The sequence below is a fragment of the Physeter macrocephalus genome, chromosome 13 (genome assembly GCF_002837175.3).
Source record: "Physeter macrocephalus isolate SW-GA chromosome 13, ASM283717v5, whole genome shotgun sequence".
In the NCBI taxonomy this organism is placed as follows: Eukaryota; Metazoa; Chordata; class Mammalia; order Artiodactyla; family Physeteridae; genus Physeter; species Physeter macrocephalus.
Window position 1 is genome coordinate 39,495,285 of NC_041226.1, and position 21,508 is coordinate 39,516,792.

Genomic DNA, 21,508 nt, shown 5'->3' on the forward strand with positions numbered 1-21,508 from the left:
TTTCTTGATGAGTCTGGCTAATGGTTTATCAATTGTGTTTATCTTCTCAAAGAACCAGCTTTTAGTTTTGTTGATCTTTGCTATAGTTTTCTTTGTTTCTAATTCATTTATTTCTGCTCTGATCTTTATGATTTCGTTCCTTCTGCTAACTTTGTATTTTGTTTTTTCTTATTTCTCTAGTTCCTTTAGGTGTAAAGTTAGATTGTTTAATTGAGGTTTTTCTTGTTTCTTGAGATAGGCTTGTATAGCTATATACTTCCCTCTTAGAACTGCTTTTGCTGCATCTGATAGGTTTTGGGTGGTCTTGTTTTCATTGTCATTTGTCTCTAGGTATTTTTTGACTTCCTCTTTGATATCTTCAGTGATCTCTTGGTTATTTAGTAACATATTGTTTAGCCTCCATGTGTTTGTGTTTTTTACGTTTTTTTCCCTGTAATTCATTTCTAATCTCATAGTGCAGTGGTCAGAAAAGATGCTTGATATAATTTCAATATTCTTAAATTTACTGAAGCTTGATTTGTACCCGAGTGTGTGATCTATCCTGGAGAATGTTCTATGTGCACTTGTGAAGAAAGTGTACTCTGCTGTTTTTGGATGGAATGTCCGATAAAAATCAATTAAATCTATCTGGTCTATTGTGTCATTTAAGGCTTCTGTTTCCTTATTTATTTTCATTTTGGATGATCTGTCTATTGGTGTAAGTGAGGTATTAAAGTCCCCCACTATTATTGTGTTACTGTTGCTTTCCTCTTTTATAGGTGTTAGCAGTTGCCTTATGTATTTTGCCTTATGTATTGAGGTGCTCCTATGTTGGGTGCATATATATTTATAATTGTTATATCTTCTTCTTGGATTGATACCTTGATCATTATGTAGTGTCCTTCCTTGTCTCTTGTGACAGTCTTTATTTTAAAGTCTACTTCATCTGATATGAGTATAGCTACCCCAGCTTTCTTTGGATTTCCATTTGCATGGAATATCTTTTGCCCCTTTTCTTCTCTTGTGTTTCCCACTTAGGGAAGTGCCTTTAGCATTTGTTGTAGAGCTGGTTTGGTGGTGCTGAATTCTCTTAGCTTTTGCTTCTCTGTAAAGCTTTTGATTTCTCCATTGAATCTGAATTAGATCCTTGCCAGGTAGAGTAATCTTGGTTGTAGGTTCTTCCCTTTCATCGCTTTAAGTATATCATATATACCTTTTGGCTTGTAGAGTTTCCGCTGAGAAATCAGCTGTTAACCTTATGGGAGTGATCTTGTATGTTATTTGTCACTTTTCCCTTGTTGCTTTCAATAATTTTTCTTTGTCTTTAATTTTTGCCAGTTTGATTATTATGTGTCTCAGCGTGTTTCTCCTTGAGTTTATCCTGTATGGGACTCTCTGCACTTCCTGGACTTGGGTGGCTATTTCCTTTCCCATGTTAGGGAAGTTTTCAACTATAATCTCTTCAAATATTTTCTTGGGTCCTTTCTCTCTTCTCCTTCTGGGACCCCTATAATGCGAATGTTGTTGCGTTTAATATTGTCCCAGAGGTCTCTTAGGCTGTCTTCATTTTTTTTCATTCTTTTCTCTTATTCTGTTCTGCAGCAGTGAATTCCACCATTCTGTCTTCCAGGTCACTTATCCGTTCTTCTGCCTCAGTTATTCTGCTATTGATTCCTTCTAGTGTAGTTTTCATTTCAGTTATTTTATTGTTCATCTCTGTTTGTTTGTTCTTTAATTCTTCTATGTCCTTGTTAAACATTTCTTGCATCTTCTTCATCTTTGCCTCCATTCATTTTCCAAGGACCTGGATCATCTTCACTATCATTATTCTGAATTCTTTTTCTGTAAGGTTGCCTATCTCCACTTCATTTAGTTGTTTTTCTGGAGGTTTATCTTCTTCCTTCATCTGGTATATAGCCCTCTGCCTTTTCATCTTGTCTGTCTTTTGATGAATGTGGTTTTTGTTCCATAGGCTGCAGGATTGTAGTTCTTCTTTCCCCTGCTGTCTGCCCTCTGGTGGATGAGGCTATATAAGAGGCTTGATGGGGTTTCTTGTGGTGGGTAGAGCTGACTGTTGCTCTGGTGGGCAGCTGGGCAGCACTCAGTAAAACTTTAATCCACTTTATTGTTGATGGGTGGGGCTGGCTTCTCTCTCTGTTGGTTTTTTGGCCCTAGGCAACCCAACACTGGAGCCTACCTGGGCTCTTTAGTGCGGCTAATGAGAGACTGTGGTAAGTCTCAGACCAAGGAGTATTTCCCAGAATTTCTGCTGCCAGTGTCCTTGTCCTCACAGTGAAACAGAGCCACACACCCCTCCCTGTCTCTGCAGGAGACCCTCCAACCCTAGCAGGTAGGTCTTGTTCAGTCTCCCCCAGGGTCACTGCTCCTTTCCCTGGGTCCTGATGTGCACACTACTTTGTGTGTGCCCTCCAAGGGTGGAATCTCTGTTTCCCCCAGTCCTGTCAAAGTCCTGCAATCAATTCCCACTTGGCTTCAAAGCCTGATTCTCTAGGAATTCCTCCTCCCATTGCTGGACACCCAGGTTAGGAAGCCTGATGTAGGGCTCAGAACCTTCACTCCAGTGGGTGGACTTCTGTAGTATAAGTGTTCGCCAGTCTGTGAGTCACCCACACACGAGTTATGGGATTTGATTTTACTGTGATTGCGCCCCACCTACTATCTCATTTTGGCTTCTCTTTTGTCTTTGGATGTGGGGTATATTTTTTGGTGAGTTCCAGTGTCTTCCTGTCGATCATTGTCTAGCAGCTAGTTTTGATTCTAGTGTTCTCGCAAGAGGGAGTGATATCACGTCCTTCTACTCCACCGTCTTGGTTCCTCCTTCCAAGATCTCTTTCTTCATGTCTCTATTTTAGGTTATACAACTTGAAGATGTGGCAGCCATCTTAAGTTCAGAAAGGCAAATCTGAGAACAGAAGTCAAGATCCTGAGAACAGAAGAGTGGAGAGCTGAAAAGTTGCCTAATTTTCAAAATTCTTATTAAATGAGATACACTATGTACACATTATCTAAGCCACGTGTATTTGTGTTCAGTTGTTTACAGACAAATTATCCTGACTGAAGTAAGTTTATCATGCAAACATTCTTTATCCTCTCAAAATGTTAATAGCACTAGGTATTGCTTTCAATTCTACAACTTCTATCCATAACTCTAGGATTTAGAGGCATAAAGAAGTAACTTCTTTTTCAGAGACATTCTCAATGCTTAGTTCAAACACCAACTGACCAACATAATGGATAAATTATACCCCAGAGACCTTTTGATTCAAAATAATTATGGTTTTCTAGGTCAAATGAAAAGTAATAATTACCTCTCATTTCCCCAAAATATAATTGGAAATATGAATACTTAATTCTGCTAATTATAATGACTGTGTTAAAACTATTTAGCTTGTATTAACACCTTTTAACATAAAATTTGACCTTTTATTCATTTCTGGTCTCTTTCATGGGCAAAGTACATGAAATTCACACAATTTTCAGAAATGCTTGAAATTATGTTTTAAAGCCATATTTACTAAAAATGTTAACATGAATGGGTATTTTTACATCTTAAATTAAAAGTGATTATATGCAACTCATCATAACTCTACCTTGTAGTATAATAGACTTACGTATGATCGAGACTACAAAAGTGCTTCCATCTAAAAATCATATGGTTCCCAAGTCCTCTTTCTTTCTGTGTTCTGTGTCCTTGTGGATAACATCTCCTTTTGCCCAGTCACCAGATCCAGAAAATTAGGAGCCAATACAAATATGATTTTCTCTCTCAATCACAAATACCCTAACCAATCAGTCAAGTTCAGTGGGTCTTAGTACTTTAATATCTCTCATATACTTCTTTCCTTTCCCTTACCATGGATAGCTTCATGTGAATATTACTTCTCACATGTACTATTGTAAGAACTTCCTAAATCCTCTCTCTACATTCAATTTATTCTTCTCAAGTCTGTCTCCTAAATAATGTAATACATTCTTCTACAATCTTAATCTGACAATTAGAGTCAGACACTTGTTATTAGTGTGTGACTCTCATGGTCAGAGAGGTTTGATTTTAAAATAAAAACACTTTTTTTACTAATAAATTTTTAATACCTTAATTTAGCAATTATTGTTCTTCACATTCTGGTCCTTAGCTACATTTGCGCTGTTCCTCTATAATGCACTCCAGTGATAGGCAACTGATGAATTCCCAGCATGGATCAGGATATTTCATATTATCAAGAGTTTGTACATTCTGTTCAATCTGCTCTGAATGATTTTCTATCCTCTATGTGTAGCTGTCTCCTTCTGATACTTTATAACTGAATTCCAAAGAATACTGTTTCTGTGAACCCTTCTCCGACTCCCCAAAAGGGTAGCAGATTTATTTTATGTTACCTTAACAACTTGTGTGCATAATCCTTGCATTATTCAACTTTAATGCCTGCTGTGCAACATAGTACTCAGAATATAGAAAACACACAATAAATACATGTTGAATACATAACCATAGGGATGAATAGTTTACTTCCTTGATTTATTCTTACCCTTTGTATGTGTCATAGATGATGCTATTTTAAAAAGCAATTTACAGCTACTGCTTTTATACACGTGTCATTCAAATTTGTTTGTATGGCAAAATATTTGCTAATCTGTGCTGAAGGTAAATACAAAATAAAACAAAAGACACTGCAAGTGTCTTTTATGAAAAAACACATTCTGTAATTTTGACTACTTTTAGACATACTGCATAGTTTTCCTTTTCTATTACAAAAATTATTTCTACCTTGTCATAATGTCAAAATATTGTTTCTAAAGACACACTACATCTTCCTAAACAACTAAACAACACACTGCAACTTCCTAAACACTACATCTTCCTAAACAACAAAAAAATTTATACTATGCACAAATTTTAAATCAGTTTCAAATGTTTTAAGAAATAGTTATGCTATAACATTAATTTTAAGAATATATTCACATTTTGCATTTAGTATCTGAGACCTATAAGGAAATTTTAAAACTTATCATGAGTTATGACCCTGTAGTTCTAGTCTCAATATAAAACAAGTGAGATACAAAGGAGATCAATATTTTCCCTTGTATTAATTCAGTTACTACTATTTCAGCAAAAGATGTGTTAAGAAGAAAAAACTAGTTTTGATGGCTTAAATTTCTCCTCTAACTATTAACATGAAAACGTATTACATCAAACTAACTTCATGTAACTATAAAACTATTGTAGAGAAGACAAAACATAATTTTAATAAGTTTGTGAGATTAATCCACATGTTTTCTTATTTAGTATAAAAGTCACATAATCAATGTTAGTATGAATCATACAATTAACACAGCCTTACATTGAAGGAATTTGTATTTTCATTTTCTTATTAATAAACAGGATTTATTCTCTTCATTATATTTCTAAGTGAAAAGCATATTTTCTCAAATTTGTATACAGCTGGAAAATTAAGTTGATTAGAATCTGTATCACAAAATGAAATTCCATATTTATAAGATAAATTTCATAAATGAAAGTACTTAAGTTAGTATGCAGTTTCAACACAACAAATGAAAATTGATAGAATTCAGGAGCAAAATATAATTTATACATTGCATGAAAAAGATAGGTCATTGTAGAATAGCAATTTACTTGAAACACGGGTCAAGAAAAATTTAACGTTGTGGAGGAAAATTATCATTTTATAGTCAAGAAAAAAATGACCTTTGTGACATTTCAAAGCTTGGACACTAATCTTTCCAAATTAGTCTTCATTAGTCAAAATAATACAAATATGCTACACCTAGGTGTTAGAAACATCCTTTAAAAATGTACATGAGATATGGAGACCAAAAAGTTTAAAGTGATATTCAGTAGAATTGTGAGGAATGAAAAATGGGCGTTAGCATAGAAAAAAATTTTTGAAAAACTAATATTATTTTTTATTTTTATTTTTGTGAATATGAGCATTCCCCATGACCACCCTCAATTTTCATGCAAGTGAACAATAGAAAATAAAGAAGGAAATAACTTTTGGGGGCATAATGCTGATTATTTATTTTTCTTTCTGCACTATAAAATGTTATATTTGGAGAAAATATAAAAGATCTGTTTTTGATAATCTTCAGGGAAAATATAGAGGCTTATCTCTTTTCTTCATTAAAAAAATACATATGAGTTGATTTTCAGTTATGTACTGACAATTCTCTTAGACTATAGAAACAAATAAAAAGGCATTGCTTCTGACATTAATGTACTTAGAATTTCTTGGGATATTACAATACAAGATGAAAACTGGTTTAATGATAGTGTGCCTCAAGGTGACGTGAGGGTACAGAAGAAACTTCTAAATGTCATGGAATTTTCCAGACTAGGCTTGCAAATGAGATGTAACTTAAGCCAAATTTAAAAGCAACACAGGAATCCTCCATAAGAGAGGAAATCTTTATAGGACAATTGACTACTACATGCAGCAGTAACAGAAGGGTTTCACATGTTCAAATGTTCTTTATAGTATTTTATTATAGTGACACCCAGAATGCAAGCTGCAGATAATAATGAAGAGGAGACTGGAAAGCCTGAGATGGGCCACATCTTAAATAATCAATTATATAATTCAGATGGGATTTGGATTTTATCAAGTCATGCTTAGGAGCCATTAAGTTGTTTTAGGCCATGAGATTACATGGAAGTTTTTGCATTTCAGAAATACAACTTTGAACTTGGGATACACAGCATGAAAAAGATTGAGAGGCAGGGAGAACGATAAAGAAGCCATGGCAGTGAGACTAGTGAGAAAATTGATGGTCAGATCTAAGACACAGAGGTGAGAGACAAAGAGGAAGAGGGCACTAGGGAAAGTTAAGAAGTAGATTCACCATTTTACTAGTGCTTTTAAAACATTCTCGGAAATTATAGACTAATTTTATTACTAAAGACAAAAGTTATACTAAAATGAAATAATAAAGAGATTATATTATAAATTACATTTTCTGTAGTGTAAAGATTATATACTATAATTGGAGAAGAGACTATGACTGGAAAGCATGGAAGACTGGGGGAAGACAATGTTAATGTTATATGAACCCTGAGCTCATGGAATACAGTGACTGTAAAGTGACTTTCTTAAAGTTCTCCATACTTTTGTGTTCTGAAAAATGGCTTAATGCAAAGAATCACCATCTTTCCTGTGGTTTAGATAGAACTAATGGACGTCCCTGCCCTGTTCCTTAATTACTTATGACAATGCCGGACACAGACCCTCCAAATTCCCATTATTTGCCTTATAAATTATTAACTGAACAGTTTGTCCTCACTGACCCATCAGGAAAAAATATTCACTAATATTATTTGACCAAATTTTAGTCAGACCTTTATTCTTCCAGTTCTTTGAACTTTAGTCCATGCTGTCTGAGCAAGCACTGAACATGGAACAACCTTCCCTTTATTGCTTTTCCCTAAAATAGGCAGACAAAAAGAAAGACATATCCTGATCATTTGTCTGAGTCTGGTTCTTTCTAGCCTTGCTTACTACTCCCTGTAAAACCTCTTTCCTGCCTGACCTTTGTGATGATTGTAGATCTCATGGTCAAAGTTTTCCCTATTGCCATATCTTCCCTTCCAGTATAGAAATAACCCCCCTTCCTCTTTTGCAATAATCCTTTCAAAGAAAGTCTCTCCTTACCTAAGTTTGGATTTTTTTTTTTTAATTTGACATAGAAAAAACAGAATGGTTATTGGGGGATTTACAGCTATAAATTAACTTTACATGTAAGCCCTTACCCATTAGAAATATCATTGTTAGCAATTCAGGTTAACACTACAAGGAGAAGGGAAAAAAAAGAAAAACTTGTCTCTAAATATGTTTTTAATTAATTGTACTACATTAAATACAATATAAGATATGGACACACATTTTATTTTATTTATTTTTATCCTTTTTTTGGGGGGGGATACTCATTTTAAATGCCAAAATAAGCATACACAACAAAAAGATCTAAGTAACTCATTTCTTGGATATTCTCAGGTGTCCCTTATTAGTTCCCTGATTCAGATTCCGATTCAAATGGTAGGAACAGATTCAACATGACAATAACTGTCTTTTCTCCTCTGGGGCAAAATCCATTTAACCTGGCCTGACTACCTAACCAGGTGTGAATCCTCACTGAGGTGCAATTTCATTTCTGTACTATAGAATAGCTACTGGCTCACACTTGGGTAAGCATCAACTGATCAAGAGTGAACCACTTGAATTTAGTTTTTAAAACACATATTTTTTAAAAAAATATACATTTTAAAAACAAACAAAAAGAAAGCACTGCTGGAATAACCTGCAGATTGTGATTCCTTTCTAACATACATGCTTTATTATGACTTAACCTAGGAGGAGGCCTGGCCATGCAGTCTGGAGATATTTGTAGATTTTGTTCAATCAGATTCATGCCCTCAGTTACAATTAAATCCTCTAAAAAATATATATCTTAGCTGAAGCAGCTTCACTCCTCCGTTAGTTTGTCCTTTAAATTGATACCTTCCTAGGGATTACTCTCACATTAAGTGATTCCAGAGGAACATTTCATTATTGAACAATATATATATTTTGACACTTCAAATGGTTTTTACTGACTTCTAAGAGGCCTATTGCCATAAAATCTGTCTTGTTTAGAGTGATGTGTCTGTGAACTCTATGTCATTGTTTGGTATACTTCTTTATTGCACATAATTGTCAACATATATGACAAAGTAGCTTAGGAAGTATAAAGGCCCATCATGTTTCATTGTGCAGTACCAGAATATGGTAGCTATAATATAGACACAAGTCACTAGCATCTTTTAAAATGGATGCATCAAATGGCAAATTATATTAAAATTATTTAATATGATAGAATTCAGAGCAATTTTTGTTTAATATGCTTGACAACTGAAAATGAAAGGACTAAAACTGTTTAAATAACTCATGCTCTCAGTGACTGTATTCTAAAGTATTTTTTATCATTAAGTAAAAAGTGTTTCCCTACCAAAATAAATTCCAAATTATCATCTGAACTCATATTAATGAAATGACTTTGAATTCAGTATCTATTAAAAGATTAGCTTAGAAAAATATCTGTAAGCTTGAATAATTTGTTCCTTTTAAACGTAGGCAATATGAAGCAAGAGTTGCCAATGCTTATACAGTCATGAGCTTTTATCTCTCATTCAGCATTCAGTTAGTTTCTTTTAATAATTTTACCAATTCTTATCAGCAACATCATACAATTGGTGACAGAATGATAATTAATCCTTTTAAAATTACTTGTATTAGGAAATGTACTACATAGCTGTGTAAAAACAATTTCTGCAGAGAATAAACTCCAGTTTATTTAGGAAATAAAGCAGTTAAAAGCTAAAAGCTTGATCTGCTGGAGGTGCATATTAAAAAGATAAAATAATAAAATAACAGCAGAAAGAATAGAAATGAAGGACTAACTTGAACACACAGGGTCTAACACGTTTATTCTGGCTTAAATGATCACAGATGTCCATTTTGGGCACTCAAATCAGTGTTAACATAGGAAAATGTTTTCCATAAATGCAGAGGTTATATTTAACTACTAGGAGCTACAGTTGATAAAAATATTAATAATAACTCTATAATAAAAGACAGTAACAAAAGCGTGAGATGTTATGGCTAGTCTTCTAAGCAATAATCTTATTTAAGTCTCAAAAACCACAAGAGAAAAAAAGGCTAATATTTTCTGCATTTTTCAGATAAAGTAGCCAAGCCTCAAATAGTTTAACCAGATGTTCCAAGATAACAAGTTAATAAATATGAGAACCAAGTTTGACCACAGTTATCCTGACTACTGATCTGAACGTCTAACAATTATACTGTGGCTCTTTTGCCAGGACACAGAGATCCAAAACCCAGGCAACCATCCAGTATCACCTCTCTACTTCCACAGATGTCTTTGAAGTTCATGAAAAACTGATGGAACTTGGGAGCAACCAGGGTGTCTTTCAGTAGTAGACCGTATATATAACTTGTGGATACATCTAGACAATGGAATATTATCAACGTTGAAAGGGAATGAGCTTTCAAGTCATGAAAAGATATGAAAGAGACTTAAACACATAATAGTAAATGAAAGAAGCCAATCTGAAAAGGTTAAATATTGATTGAGTCTGACTATGCTACCCTCTGGTAAAGGCAAAACTATAGAGAAAAAGAAAATCAGTTGCCAGGGGTTTGGTTCAGGGGCCAGAATGAATAAGCAAAGAACAGAGGATTTTTAGGGCAGTGAAAACATGACGTATGGTACCATAATGATGGATATATGTCATTATACAAATATTAAAACCCATAAAATGTACAACAACAAGACAAGAGTAAACTCTAGTGTAAACTATGGACTTTGGGTGATTATGATATATCAATGTAGGGTCATCAATTGCAACAAACGTACCAGTTTGGTGAGGGACTCTGATAATGGGGTATCTATGCATGGGTGAAGGCAGGGGAATATGGGAAATCTCTGTACCTTCCTCTAAATTTTGCTGTGTACCTAAAACTGCTCCGAAAAGAATAGCATTTTAAAAAAATGATGGCTTTGGTAATAGATATCATTTCTTGATTTTTCTTTCATTTGGCATGTGTAAATACTCTGTAACTCATACTACAATCATTTTTTAAATTAAATGAACACCTTAAAGGGAATTTCTTAAACTGATTTCAGTCAGTTTAAGAATTATCTGGGCTTCCCTGGTAGCGCAGTGGTTGAGAGTCCACCTGCCGATGCAGGGAACACGGGTTTCTGCCCCGGTCCAGGGGGATCCCACATGCCGCGGAGCGGCTGGGCCCATGAGCCATGGCCGCTGGGCCTGTGTGTCCTGAGCCTGTGCCCTGCAATGGGAGAGGCCACAACAGTGAGAGGCCCACGTACCACAAAAGAAAAAAAAAAAAAAAAAAAAAGAATTATCTGGACAGCTTTTTAAAACTGCAGATTCCTGGAGAAGTATGATTAACTAGTTTTAGAGTTGGGCTCATGAATATGCATGTTTAAATGATAAACATGATTGTGAGGCAAGTGATCTATGGTTGATACCATAAGAAACATGGCCATAATGATAATTTTTTAAAAAATCATTAGATTTCCTATTTTTTCAAATGACTTTCACATTAAGTTAGAACTCTGCCTTTATAAAATATCAAAATAGAAAGATAAAATTAACACTACAGTCTTACTTCCTTTGTAATGTTGAAATGTAAGATCTTGCATTTACTCTTCCAATACATTGGTTAGCAGGAAAAAATTGTTCAAATATATTTCTTGTTTCAACCTTTTTTAAAATAAAATATAATATTTTATACTCTTACTACTGTCAGTCAGTAATGTCAGTCAGACATGCCAATCAGCATGTCTTCCATGCTGATTGGCAATATTCCACATGATGAGCACTTCATAAGCCTAAATTCTTGCAGGAAAATCACTGTAAAAGCAATATATGAGAAATAAGACTTCGTTTTATTTCTTGCTATTGTTATTACTGAATTATAACTTAGCCCTCCATGACTGACACTGAAGTATGTACATAATTCTCTCTCTGCTGTCTGGATGATTGTAGAAGATATTTTTGATTTTTTAGCTATCCATCAATCAAATCCTAAATCCCTTTCTATACTACCCCTTATTCCATTTGAGTAAGATGGTATTTTTGCCTTGCACTGCAGAAACACATGAGGATGATTACCCCCTCTCCCTACTCTGGCATAGCCTGGGAGGAGCACAAATGTTTGAGTCTCAGACAATTGGAAATAATTCAGGAAATTTTGGATTTTTGAATGATGGTGGATTAAGCTGTTCCAGAGGCAGCCCTTTGTAATAACAGATGCTTATAAAACGTTTCAAAATTATTTTTTCCAAGCATATTTTTCAGACCTCCAGCTTTCTGAGGATTTTGTTGGCTCCCAATAGCCTTCACATAAATAGTTATAATTATAATAATTATATACATATTTTATTATTATTACTTAATATTTGCAGAGGAAGGTGTGTATCTTGCAACCAAGAGCCTTGACTGAGACTACTTATTTTAATAATTCTTATTTGAAGAATACCTTAAAATGAGTTAGTCTATTTTAAACATTCATTTTTCTCTTAATTTTCTTACAAAGAAAGAATGTTTTTGCTAATTCTTTCCAATCTCTTGTTATTTGGAAAATTCATAAATTCGAATCTCCTTTGGAATAGGTGATGTATTTTGAGTTGTGTATTTAAATTATGTAAATTACCTATTATTTTACATTTCATGTATTATCATACTTCAGGTATCTTCAATCTTCTTTCAAATATCAAACTTTTTCCTTGCACTATATAATTTACAAACATATCTTGCTTTTAGCTATTGTGTTCTTTCTTAATGTTTAACATAATTAAAACTGAAAAAAGAAATGTTTGGTTCATACTTTCGTAACTCCAGTGTTGTTGGAGTCTGTTGTTGAACAGCTTTAGAAGGCAGATCCACGTGCTGTCTTCAGCTTAAACAATTAGATATTTGGAATATGTCCTAAGATGTAACCAATAAGTTTAAAACTTTATTATTGTTGTTTTCCTATATTGTGCTAAATAAATTTTTCATGATGAGGTTTTTTTTCCTGTTTTTGTTTGCTTTTAAAATTAAATACACTTTTTTTTTTTTCCTGGAGACATGGTTGCTTTTTCTCATTCTCCTTAATGAATCCTCTCTTTTTGTTTCTCTTCCTGACCTCTAAAAAATGGCTATCTCTTGGGTTGTGCTTGCTTCTATTCTGTATCTAATGCCACTGCCTGTGAGATATAGAAAGCATATGGCTTTAAATAAATTGCCTCCTGAATTCCAGACTCATATATCCAATGGCCAACTCATCATCTTAATTTGAGTGTCAAATAGATATATCAAACTTCTCTGTTTTTGCAAAATTCACATTACTTTATTTCATTCTTTCCCCCCAAATATATTTCCAGGTTATCCTCATCATTTATTTAGCTGCTTGAAACCACAATTCTAGAGTCTTGGTGCCAGTCCCTCTTTGTCACACATTTTACTCCAATTCCTCATCTGGTTCTATTGAAGAATATATCCTGAACTCCTTCACTTCTCAATACCTCAACAGATACCCAGACCCACACAACATTATCTCTTGTTGAAATTACTGAAAAGAACCTTGTAAAATAACTGATCTGCTGTTTTTATTTCTATATCCTTCAGAGAGGTCTCTTCAGAGAGTCCCAATATAATTGCAAAAATGAAAATCTGATCAATTTCTCACCTGCTCAAAAACTTCCAAGGTTTCTCATTAACTAAAAATTACATGAAATCCTAAAATAGGCTCTTGTCTATTTTATCCTTCCTACGTACCTCCTCAGTTGTTCCTTCTCACTCCCAAAGCCCTTCTTTTTGATCTAAGACACTGAAGACAATTCATTCATTAGAATATTTGTATTTGCCATCTGTTGTTATATGCCTATCTTATTGTCACTTTATTCAAGTTGTGCATTCAAATTCCACCACTTCAGAGAGATTTCATACCTTTTTTATGTGTCTGATTACAAATTAATAATAATAATAATAATTATCAGAAAGAGAGGACAAGGAACATTTTTTTCATGTAAAGAGAATTCTGACAGTAACTAGTTTCTGGGTGAGTTTAGCTATAAATGATGCCATCAGACACCCACAGTTTTCTGTTTTTTTTTTCTCCATTTTTATCAAGTTGATTTTTATCATCATGTTTTCCACTTTATTTGGGCAAGATATCTACTCTACCTCCAGATCTCAGGCTCATGTTTAAGTTAGGAATTCCCAGAAGGGAATTTTCAATTTGACAAGATAATAAATCGTTTTTGAACTGGTATACCATTGAGAAGGTTTTAGGGATGCTGATAAGTTTATTATAAAGTTTGATAGGCAAAATATTTTGAAAAAAAAAAAAAAACAATAATGAGGACTTCCCTATAAGATACCAAACCATTAAGAATGGCAGAGGTAAGTAATATACTGTGGGACTAGTTTATACCAGAAATGGGTCCTAGGATAGGCACAAGGAGTTCTGTAAGATCTTGGAAAAGACCCATATATAGTTGAAATTTTTGGAAAGAGTTTTGTCAGTACATAACAAAAACTTAGAATACACATTACTTGATCTTAAAAAACCCTTCAGAAATACACAGGTAGCCAATGAAATAAATATAACTATATATAACTATATATAACTACAATATTTGCAAGAGAGATAAAATATAGGCTTTTAAAATGTTCATCAACTGAGGAATTTTTGAATCAGAATAATCCCAGACTATGGAATGATATGCAATATTTATCAAACATAATGTTTTGTATATTCCAAAATAAAAAAGAATGTTCATGATATATTTCAAGTGAGAGGATAATGTACAGCGTTCAGTGTAGTGTCTTCCAATTACCTGTGTCCCTGTTTATGCTTCAAACACATTGCAAAATATCTGAAAACTGTGCTGAACTATCAATGGTGTTTGCTTCTGGACCCTGGGATGGAGAAACCCTTACTTATGCACATCAGGAATTTTTATTTTTGATAAGCATACATTATTTTGAAATAAAATAAAACTGTATATATGTGGAATCTAAGAAAATGGTACAGATGAACCAGTTTGCAAGGCAGAAATAGAGACACAGATGTAGAGAACAAACGTATGGACACCAAGGGAGGAAAGGGGGGGATGAATTGGGAGACTGGGATTGACATATATACACTAATATGGATAAAATAGATAATAAGAACCTGCTATATAAAAAATAATAATAAAATAAAATTCAAAAAAATTTTTTAATTAAAATATAAAAGCTATAATATTTTTCTGCCTATTGTACTCAACAAGTTTTTAAATTATGGAGCTACATTTTTTCTTTTGTGTTTAGCACCTTCAGTATCCACAGAACATTTAACACATCATTGGGAAAATAAAGAATTCTAAATCAATGTTCTTTAAACTCTTTAGCAATGATGACCTTGCAGCTTATGCATGCTATGTGACATTTTACAGAGACACTATTTTACCATCATTTACTCATTGCCCTTTTATTAAATAATAGAGAGCTATGGGACTATTTGTTGTTGCAGGATTCAACATTTTTGGTACTCTACATATTTACTATTTTTACACTTGTTAAAATGTCTATGTCTTCAATAAGTTGTAGTAATCATGTAATCATGCCTTGTAGTACATAAACTTTTGTATTTTATTGATTAATAAATTTAATTATTAATCAATAAAATAAATTAATTTTAATTAATGATTTTTTAAAAATAATTAATTATTAACTAATACAATTAGCAAATCTATAGTTAGATATGTATATATAACTGGATGGATAGAGAGGTAGGTAATTAATAAGTATAATTAACTCTGCTTCCATAACAATATGTAAAATCAATGTCATTATTTTAGAGCCATACCTCTTAAACTACCATGTGGAGTATGAATACAGTCTCTATTTGTACTTTATTTATTTTATATAAATTACAAAATTATTTACATAATTAATAATGGCACTAAAATGTTATCATCTCATCACCTCACAACAGATAAACTACCCTTGTTCTGTTGCGGTATGGGCTTTCAACATTGTGTAATAGAATTTTTTTCAGTTTACCATAACATAAAATGATTGCAGGGCTTCCCTCGTGGAGCAATGGTTGAGGGTCCGCCTGCCAATGCAGGGGACGCGGGTTCATGCCCCAGTCCGGGAAGATCCCACATGCCTCGGAGCAGCTAGGCCCGTGAGCCATGGCCACTGAGCCTGTGCGTCCGGAGCCTGTGCTCCGCAATGGGAGAGACCACAAGAGTGAGAGGCCCGTGTACCGCAAAAAAACAAAACAAAACAAACAAACAAAAAAGATTGCAGTAAAAAAATATGTTAACATACAATAAACCTTATGAGCAGAACTATATCTCAAAATCTTGGGATGATTGCTAATGATTCTTCAGTTTGTAAATAGGTATTTTTACTTCAAAATTTATAGAATATAGGAATAATATATCTTGCTGATTTGAGGAAAACTTCTCTATGTTCAGAAGGTGTTCCATGTGCCATTATTTGTACATTTGAAATGAAGTTTCAGAGGGAAACAGAGACAGAGATGGAGACAGAGATCATACATACATATCAGTTTAAGTTAGGGCATGCTGTGGTTATTAACAATCTAAAAATCATAGTGGCTTAATATACTAAAAATTTATTTCTCAGCCAATTCAATCCTGAGGTGAGCTGTACAGCCCTCACCTATCTTGAATCTATGCCATCTGGAACCAATGCCCTTCAAGAGGGATGCCCTGGGAAGAGGCATAGCAGAGGCAAATAAACTATTAATGGCCTCTGTTCAGAAGTTTGAACTTATAATTAGGCTCATAGTTCATTAACCAATATAGTCATATTATCTCAACCTCATTCCAAGAAAGTCTGACAAATGGAGAGAAACACCTGGGTATTTGGTTAGCTTTAACTGCCATACCATGGAGCTAAATGAGGGAAAGTATGTTAAAGAACATTAACATTTAAATTTTAAGAAAAGATTGCCAAATGGTTACATAAATTATTGGGGGGAGAAAGAGAAAACAGACAGCTCCTGTGTTAGAAGTTATAATTCTGAGGGCCAGACAGAAAATTAGTCAAGTAAGTGATGTAAAGGTAGGATGCATATCATCATAATAGAAAAAAAAAGACTTTATAGAATCTCAATTCCCATTTCCATTGCTCTTCCAGCCTCCTGTCTTTCTGTAATTCCACCTGGTGTTTCTTTCCTTTTGCCTGAAAAACTCTCTTTTTAATATTTCTAATATAGTTGATAAATATCTGTTTTATTTTATTTTACAAATATTTAAATTTCAACTTCATTTTTCATAACTATTTTTATTGGGTAAAGAATTCTATGTTATAAGTTTTTCTTTCATACCTTTAAGTAGTTATTTAAGTAAGTCATTCTATCAAGTTCTAGTTTTCCTAGACCATTTGAAATGTTGGTTTTAAGTCTTATTATTATTCCTTTGAAGATAATGTATGCTTTTCTTCCTGACTGGTTTCAGAATTTTTGCCTTCAGCAGCTTTACTATAGTATGCATACGTGTAGCTTTTCTTTCCTCTCTCCCTCTCTCCCTCCCTCTCTCCCTTCCTTCTTTTTCTTCTTTCTTCCTCCCTCCCTCCCTTTATTTCCTTCCTTTCCTTTTTATTTATTTTTATTTTTTTGCACCTTTATTGGAGTATAATTGTTTTACAATGGTGTGTTAGTTTCTGCTGTATAACAAAGTGAATCAGCTATACATATACATATATCACTATATCCCCTCCCTCTTGTGTCTCCCTCCCACCCTCCCTATCCCACTCCACTAGGTGGACACAAAGCACGAAGCAGATCTCCCTGTGCGATGCGGCTGCTTCCCACAAGTTATCTTTTTTACATTTGGTAGTGTGTATATGTCAATGCTACTCTCTCACTTCGTCCCAGCTTACTCTTTCCCCTCCCCATGTCCTCAAGTCTATTCTCTACGTCTGTGTCTTTATTCCTGTCATGCCCCTAGGTTCATCAGAACCTTTTTTTAAATATATATTCCATATATATATATATATATTTGTTAGCATACAGTATTTGTTCTTTTCTTTCTGACTTACTTCACTCTGTATGACTTGTGGAGTTGCAGGGCTCTTTAAATCTATGGTTTGGTGTCTTTTATCATGGAAAATTCTCAGCAATCATCTGTTAAAACATTACTTCTGCCTCATTTCTCACTTCTCCTTTCAGGATTCAAATTACATATAAATGCTATTTATACTCTGTTCCCTATTTTCAATTTTCTTCTATTTCCTTTAGTCTAGATATTTTCTATGTAAATGTATTTAAGCTTACAATTTCTTTTTTTTTCTATGTATAATCTGCTGTTTAACCCATAATTGGGTTATAACATTCAGTTGTTATGTGTTTTAGCCTTAGAATATCCATTTCATTCTTTTTATAGTTTATTCTCTTGTAGAACTCTTCACCTTTGTATTATTATCTTTCTCTTTTATTGATCATGTTAATCGCATTCTTTAAATTCCTCCTGATGCTAGTTAAGTGTTTGATTTTCAATTATTTAATTTGTCTCTTCACATTCCTAGTAATTTTTTAAATTTTACTATGTAAAACTCAAAAGCTTAGAGGACTTTGATTTCCTAATCCTCCATAGAAGATTCATTCCCCCCCCCCCCCCAGGTAGTTAGGGTGGCAGATAATCACCTTAATTCAATCAGAATCTGAACTGGTTAGTGTTTTGACAGTTCTGATATTGGTTTGCCTCTTCTCCCAGGGTTTAACTCTCATTTAGATTTGTAACTGAGAGCCTGGTCAGAACTTTTTTGTGGTCTTCTCAGCATGTAAAAACCAAGCAGAGTCTTTGAGCTTAGATATTTTAGCCTTCTGCCCTAAAAGAATATGGAAAATATTAGTTGGGAAAATTGCCAGTGTTGATTTATTCTGGCTCTTTTTCTCACTTTTTCACCAAGACTTTGAAATTCATACTATTTGCCTCTATCTATCTATCTATCTATCTACCTTTCTAGTCATCCATTTATCTGTCATCTATCTATCTATATATCCATCTATCAATCATCTACTTATTTTAGCTCTGTGCAACTACCAAAACTTACCTTGTTTCTCTTCACTACGGGGTTGCTCTCTGTCTGACACTTCACTTAAGTCTTCACATTTTTACCCCTTACACACAATCAACAAATGTACTAAGGAAAAAAAATCACAGCAGAATGCTTGCTCATGTCTGTCAGTCCATTCTTCTCTGGAGTTGTTTCTTTGAAGACCAGTTGCCTCAACACTGACTTTTTCTTTTCAGAAAATCTTTTCTTAAATCCTCCCTGCCTATTTTTTAATATATTTTAAAATTTACAATTGTTTAAAGTTTACAGAAAAATTGTTAACATAATACAGAGATTCCCATATACCTCATATCCAAATTTCTCCTGTTATTTTTTCCAGATTTATTGAGACATAATTCACATTATGTAAGTTTAAGATGTACAAGATGTTGATGTGATACACATATATTGCACTATGATTAGTTTAGTTAACACCTGCTTCACATCACATAATTACAATTTATTTTTTGTGGTGAGAACATTTATGGTCCACTCTCTTAGCAACTTTAAAGTATAGAGTACAGTATTGTTATCTATAACCAAAATACTGTACATTATATGCCTAGCGATTATTCACCTTTTTATTGGAAGTTTGTACTGTTTTACCGACATCTCCCTTTTTGCCCCAGTCCTTGGCAACCACCATTCTACTGTGTTTCTATGGGCTTGCTTTTTTTTTTATTACACATATATGTGATACCATACAGTATTTGTCTTATCTCTATTTGAGATAATTTCTTTTTTAGATTATCTCACTTAGCATAATGTACTCAAGTTCCATCACTGTTATTGAAAATGGCAGGATTTTGTCCTTTCTCATGGCTGAATAGCTTTCCACTGTATATATATGCCACATCTTCTTTATCCATTTACCTATTGGTGGGCACTTAGGTTGTTTCCATATCTTGGTTATTGTGAATAATGCTACAATAAGCATAGTTGTGCAGATATCTTTTCATTTCCTTTGGATATATACCCAGGAAAGAGATTTCTGATCAAATGGTAGTTCTAATTTTAATTTTTTGAGGAATCTCCATAGTGGCTGCACCAATTTACATTCCCATAAACAGTACACAAATGTTCCCTTTTCTTCACATCCTTCACAGCACTAGTTATCTCATCTTTATAGTAATAGCCACTCTAATAAGCATGAGGTGATATCTCATGGTTTAGCTTTGCATTTCCCAAATTATTAGTGATTTTGAGCATCTTTTCATGTATTTCTTGGCCATTTGGATATCATCTTAAGAAAAATGTCTTTTCAGTTCCTCTGCCTATGTTTTAATCAGATGTCTTTATTTGTTATTTAGTTGTATGAGTTCTTTATATGTTTTGGATATTAACCTCTTGTAAGATAGATGGTTTGCAAATATTTTCTCCCATTCCATATGTTGCCTTTCACTTTTTTAAATTACTTCTTTTGCTGTACAGAAAATTTTAGTTTGATGTAATCCCACTTATTTTCTTTTGCCTTTCTTGCTTGTGCTTTTGGTATCATATCAAAAAATAGAAGATCATTGCCAAGAGCAATGTCAGTGAGCCTTTCCTCTATGTTTACTTTTAGAAGTTTTACAGTTTCAGATCTTTTTCCCTGTGATTAATATAATAAATTATTATAGCACATATGTAACAATTAGTGAACATTATTACCATTATTAACTAAAATTTATAATTTATTTCTTAGTTTTTACCTAATATGTATTTTTTATATCCTTATATCTTATTCAAGAAATCACATAACATTTAGTCATCTCTTTAGGCTCATCTTGACCGTGGAATTTCCTGAGCAACTTTTAAATTTCTCCAAACATATTTTTGTACTTTGTCAAGCATTTGTAATTGTTCTTGGTAGCAGTAATCATCTGCTTCATGATACTTTATCATATACAGGAGTAAACATGCACTAGAGCAATGATTTTTAAGATTTTTTTTGGAGAAAGCACAGTAAGAAATAACTCTGATATAGCATCCCAGTAATATTTTTACTATAATAGCACCTCTCATGTGTTCGGTACTATACAACTTTTTTTTTTTTTTTTTTTTTTTTTTTTTTTTTGCAGTAGAAATCATGGTCCAAGTTTTGCAACTAGTAATGGGTAGAACCTGGGTCAGAATCTACAAATGATGTCTCTATAATCAGACTGGTATAATTGATGTAAATATTTTGATGAATAATACCATAATATATATCAGAATGTAAATGGTCAGGCCCTATGGCCCTGGAATTCACTGATAAGAATTTATCATCTGAACAAACTTATAAAAAGGTATATGTATAAGTTTCAACCGGACAACTTTGTTTGCAATAATAAAACCCAACAAATGACCTAAATTTATGTCAGTGGGGAACTGATTAAATGATTTGTAGTCCATATATTAAATAGAGGACTCTAAAGGGCTCATGTAACTGTTTCTCCAAAATGTATTATTAAGTCATTATATCAAGTTTCTAGTGTATATAGTGATTCCATTTTGGAAAAGATTAAATGTGTTGTCAAATGCTTGGGATTTTTGGAAGATTCCATAGACATTCTTAAAACATAATGACTTCAGTAATGTGTCTGGGGATGTAAGACACATGGTAAAACATCAGATAATATATTGTTATTGAGATGTGTATACATTGTACAAAATTTAGAGTTATAGTTTCTCAAAGATACCTTTCTACCACAACTGACCAAAATATATTATTCATTTCATTTATCTATTCCAGATAAAATAACTGTTTGATAATGAAACACTTTATTTTAAAAATATTATTATAATTAATATGTAATTATATCTAATAGTCAATACACTGTGATATTTACTTATAACTCAGACATTCATTAGAATTTTTTGCTTTGT